Here is a 6000-nt window from a genome sequence, read left to right as displayed (position 1 = left end):
TTAATAGGAATACAGTCATCCCTTGGTATCCATGGAGGATTGGTTCCAGGATCTACATAGATACCAAAATCTGCAAAGGCTCAATACCTTATATAAAACGACTTACTGTTTACATGTAACCTACACACATCTTCCTGTATGTATACTTTAAGTTATCCCTAGATTACTCATAATACATAATACAATATAAAAGCTATATAAATAGTTATAAATACAGTTGACCTGGGTTTGAACTGCAAGCATCCATTTATATTCAGATTTTTTTAATAGTAAATACTGCAATACTACATGATCCATAGTTGGTTGAATCTATAACTGGTGACCTTGAATATAGAAGACTCATGGATATGGAGGGCCAGCTCTTTCTGTTTTTGCTGTTCAGAGAGTTGGGATCCCTAACCGTAGTGTTGTTGAAGGGCCAACTGGGTCAACTGCTCTAAATAGTTTATAGCATATGGCAAATTCAAGTTTTTTCCTTTTGGAACTTTCTAGAATTTTGTTTTCCCTGGATATTTTTGATCTGAGATTGGTTGAATCCGAAGAATGTGAAGCCTGCAGATATGTCGGACTGATGGTATATAGACTCTATACCAGTGCTGTCCAATAGAAACATAATGTAAACCACAAGTACTAATACAAGCCACCTTTATAATTAAAAATGTTACTTAAATGTGATTTAAACTTTTCTAGTCATCCATGTCACAAAGAGAAAAGAAATAGGTGAAATTAATTTTAATGATACATTTTCTTTTTTTCAATATATCCAAAATATTATTTTAATAGATGTCCCATATGCAAGTTATAATGACATATTTCACTTTTTCTTTTTGACATTAAGTCTTCAAAATCCAGTGTGTATTATACATTTACAGCACACTATAATGGGACTATGTACATAGTGGCTTTCATATGAGAAAATATAAATATACCCACTAAATATGATTATTCTGAAGCAAGTTTTAGACATTGTATCAGTATATTCATAAGCAGTTCAGTTTGTATTACTACTAATAGTATTCACATTAAAATTTTTCCTTAGTATAAATTTCTAGAAATTAGATTGTTGGATTGCTCATTTAAAATCTTGCAGCCTATTACCAATAATTTTCCAGAAAGTTGACACCAATTTACACACCATCAGGAGTGCTTGATGGGGCCCACATCACTCCATACAGTGTATTTTTATTCCTGACTAGGTTTCTGAAATCCAGAGAAAGGCAATGAGACTTTCATCCTGAAGAAAGGTCAAGTTCTAAGATGATTCGGAGGTGAGTTTTAGGCAGATAAGAACAAAGCAACAAAACCAGGGGCCTCTTGGAATATTACTTTGTTTTTCTTTTCTTTTTTTAAGGAAAGAATGGGGCAAAGGAAAAAAGATAGTGGGGAGGTAGAAATAAAACAGACAGACTCTGGGTAAAGATGTCTGATAGAACACCAACATCTAATTGTGTTCCTTCCTCACACTCCAGTAAAAGTACAATGAGGCTCTGCCTAGATACTTGGCAGTCCTTGTTTATCATCTCATTTTTGAGCGTGGGTGTTGGTGAATAGGATGAAAAGCTGATGTAAGTTCTAAGTTCTTGACTCAAGTTTCACTACAGAGTGATCTGACTGGGGAACTCCAAATGTCAGCACATTTTGTCCTTTTTCCTGGGCTGTTTGGGTTTCCCATAATGGAAAACTTTTCCAAAGTCCTGTCTAGAGGGAGAGTTACACAGAACCCGAGGGATGGACTTGAGATCTAAACAGTGTGTGTGCTCTGTCTGGTTCTCTAAATCCTGCTGTTCTGGGTATGATACCTCCAACTTCAGCTGTGACTTGTGCTGTCCAGTCCTCTGCCTGTGTTGGGGAGAGATAATCATTCTTTAGCAGAGTAGGAGAAGGGATTAGGGAGCTACATTCTTAAACAGCTTTAAACTGTTTTAATCTTGTAACCATCTTTATTTTATATCCACGAACTCAGCTTCCAGCTGTACATGATACCATGAACCCCTGAACTTTTTAAAGATGCTACTGTTTAAACAGGTTGATTCTCAATTTCCTCATTGAGTTAGGATTAGGCTTTCTTGGATAGCTAAGCCATTAACCCTGGTCCATCAGCTTTTCAGGTGCCAAAGCTGTTGTTGCCATTTTCTTTCCTCCTCTTTTCCATACTTGTGGATTTGTGCTGGTGCAATGTAGAGTTAACTCTCTCTGATGCATTCACTGCTCAGTTAATGGCAACTCCATATTTCTAGTTCCTTAGGCTAAAATTTTAGAATAATAATAATCCTAGACTCCTCCTCTCTCTCACCCCGCATATTAATAAATGCAACAGCAAATCTTGGTGCTCTGACTATTGCTCAGCGTCTCTAGCACTACCAGCCTGGTCCTCGCCACTAGCATTTTTTGTCTGTAGGTTTCTAACTGACTACCAGTTGATTTTCCTGTTTCTGCCCTTGCCCCTTTTGCTTTATTTTTATCACTGCAGCTAGAGAGCAAACCCTCTAAACCAGAAGCCAGATGCCCCTCCTTTGTTTAAAACCACCTAATGACTCTGTCTTGCACAGTCTGTTTCCTGTTAACTCTCTGACCCCATTTCCCACGTCTTCTAGTTATTTGTTCTCCTCCAATCACTCTAGCTTCTTTCTGGACCTTGAATGCCTCCTACTTGCATATGCTATTTCCTTTGCTTAGTGTGCTCTTCTACCAAATACTTTCAAATGGCTGACTCCTTCACTTCCTTCAAGTCTTTGTTCAAATGTCATCAGACAAGACTTTGCTGACTTGTGTGAAGTAGCAATCCCTGCACTCCCTATCCCGTTACTATGTCTCATTTTTCTCTGGATTAGTTGTAATCCCCTGAGCAATATGCACTTAATGTCTGTTTCCTCCAGTAATGTCAGTTCCATGAGAGCAGAGACTTTGTCTTTTTTTTTAATTGGTGTAGCCACAGCATCAAGAACAGGATCTGGTTCAAAACAACAAAATTCTATAAAGCAATTATCTTTCAATAAAAAAAAAAAAAAAAAGAACAGGATCTGGTTCAGAGGATACTCACAGTATTAGCTGAATGAATGGATGACTATATTAAAAGAAACTGAGGTATAGAGAGCACCTAAGAAGTGTAGACCAGGGTCACTCAGCAGCGAATAGAAGAACCGGGATTCAAACCAGGTTTGTGTGATGTCAGTGCCTGAATTATTAATCCTTTTGTTTGATATTTGGGAAGAATTTTTAATGAGGTATGAAAGTGCTAATGAAATAAGTAATGAAATGCTATAAAAGAAGTAGATATAAAGTTGTAACTCCAGTATGATCTTAACTATGTGAAAAAATGTAGAGAAAAATATCCAGAAATAAAAATACCAAATATAAAGCAGTGGGTTTCTGAGTGATTTAAAGTATATTTTAAAACTCTCTTATTGTAGAAAATTGTGAGATACACAAAGCAGACAGAACTATAGCAAACCTCCATGTACCCATCACCCAGCCTCAAGGACAATCAAACCACAGGCCAGTCCTATTCCGTCTGCATTCTCCCTTCTGTGTTGTTTTGAATCAGTTCACAAATGTGATGGTCAGTTTTACGTGTCACCGTGGCTAGGTTACAGTCCTGTGTTATTTATTAATCTAAAGTGACTAAAACCATAATCAGTTGTTTTTAAGTATGGGAAATTATCCTAGGTAATCTAGCTGAGGCTGTCCTGTGGGTTTCTGACTCTCCTCGATAACCCCTACAGTCACATCAGTTACTAACAAAAGCAATTTCTCGTGAAATTGAAATTGTATGTATCAGTGTATCTCCTACTTGTTCTATTTCATGGGTTAAATCCTAACTGCTATAATAGACGTATCAGTTCATCTTAAATGGTTTAAAAAGTTTCTAAATGGTGATTCTTTTTTCTTTCACTTTTTATTGGAATATAGCTGTTTTACAATGTTGTATTAGTTTCTGCTGTACACCAAAGTAAATCAGTTATATGTATACATATATTCTCTCTTTTTAAGATTTCCTTCCCATTTAGGTCACCACAGATTATTGAGTAGAGTTCCCTGTGCTATGGAGGTTCTCACTGGTTATCTATCGTGTACGTAGAAATGTATATATGTCAATCCCAATCTCCCAATTCCTCCAACTCCTCTTTCCCCTTGATAACTATAAGTTTGTTCTCTACATTGTGACTCTCTTTCTGCTTTGCAAATAAGTTTATCTGTATCATTTTTCTATATTCCACATATAAGTGATATTATAGGATATTTGTTTTTCTTTTTCCAACTTACTTCACTCTTTTTGACAATCTCTGTGTGCGTGCTAAGTCGTTTCAGTCATGTCTGATTCTGTGTGACCCTGTGGACTGTAGTTTGCCAAGCTCCTCTGTGGAGCTTGGGGATTGTCCAGGCAAGATTGTCCAGGAATGGGTTGCCATGCCCTCCTCCAGGGGATCTTCCCCACTTAGGGATCGAATCTGAGTCTCATGTCTCCTACATTGGCAGGCAGGAGCTAGCTTCACTAGCGCCACCTGCGAAGTCCATGACAATCTCTAGGTCCTTCCATATCTCTGCAAATGGCACTATTTCCTTCCTTTTTATGGCAGAGTAATATTCTATTCTATATGTGTACTGCGTCTTTATCCATTTGCCTCTGTCAGTGGACATTTAGGTTGCTTGACATGAGTCCTTGCTATTGTAAATCGTGCTGCAATGAACACTGGAGTACATGTGTCTCTTGAATTACAGTTTTCCCTGGGTATAGCCCAGGAGTGTGATTGCTGGGTCATATTTTTAATTGTTTAAGGAACCTCCATACTCTTTTCCATAGTGGCTTTATTAGTTTACCTTCCCATCAGTGTAAGAGGGTTCCCTTTTCTTCACACCCTCTCCAGCATTTATTGTTTGTAGATTTTTTCGATGATGGCCATTCTGACTGGTGTGAGGTGATACTTCACTGCAGTTTCTTTTTTCATTGTAGTTTTGATTTGCATTTTGGTAATAATTAATGATGTTGAGTCGGAGAAAGCAATGGCACCCCACTCCAGTACTCTTGCCTGGAAAATCCCATGGACGGAGGAGCCTGGTAGACCGCAGTCCATGGGGTCGCTAGGAGTTGGACATGACTGTGTAACTTTTAAGTAGACACCCTGAGCGACTTCACTTTCACTTTTCACTTTCATGCATTGGAAAAGGAAATGGCAAGCCACTCCAGTGTTCTTGCCTGGAGAATCCCAGGGACAGGGGAGCCTGGTGGGCTGCTGTCTCTGGGGTCGCACAGAGTCGGACACGACTGAAGCGACTTAGCAGCAGCAGCAGCAGCAGTGATGTTGAGTATCTTTTCATGTGTTTGTTGGCCATCTATATATCTTATTTGGTGAAATGTCTATTTAAGTCTTTTGCCCATTTTTTAATTGTGTTGTTTTTTTGATATTGAGCTGTCTGAGCTGTTTGTATATAAATCTGTTGTCAATTGTTTCATTAGCAAATATTTTATCCAATTCTTAGGGTTGTCTTTTCATTTGTTTATGGTTTCCTTTGCTGTGCAAAAGATTTTGAGTTTGATTAGGTCCCGTTTGTTTATTTTTATTTTCATAAGCGGTAGGCAAACAGTAAGGATTATTCTTGAAAAAGAAATCCACAATACCATTATTTCACCTAAACAAAAATTAACAGAAATTCCTTGATATTACCAAATGTTTAAATTTCCAATTATCTCATTATGTTATAAAATTAAAAATATTTTTAAACTCTAATTTTTTTTTTTCAGCATCTTTAATTAGGGAGGAAAAAAGTGCATAACCAGAAAGAGTTTTCTCCATAGCTCCAGTAGGGGGTGTTAGTGTCTCACATGTTTCAAGAGGAAAGTTGATTCTTTTCTCTTCCAACCTTAGTCTTCCAGCCCAGTGAGAGATTTAGCACCTGATAGACTTTTGGAAAATGTTAGTGCATTCGTGCTTAGTCATATCTGACTTTTTGCGACCCACTGGACTGTAGCCTGTCAGGCTTCTCTATCTGTGGGATTCTCCA

This window comes from Bos taurus, chromosome 22 (assembly GCF_002263795.3).
Source record: "Bos taurus isolate L1 Dominette 01449 registration number 42190680 breed Hereford chromosome 22, ARS-UCD2.0, whole genome shotgun sequence".
Taxonomy (NCBI): Eukaryota; Metazoa; Chordata; class Mammalia; order Artiodactyla; family Bovidae; genus Bos; species Bos taurus.
This window is presented reverse-complemented; position numbering follows the sequence as displayed.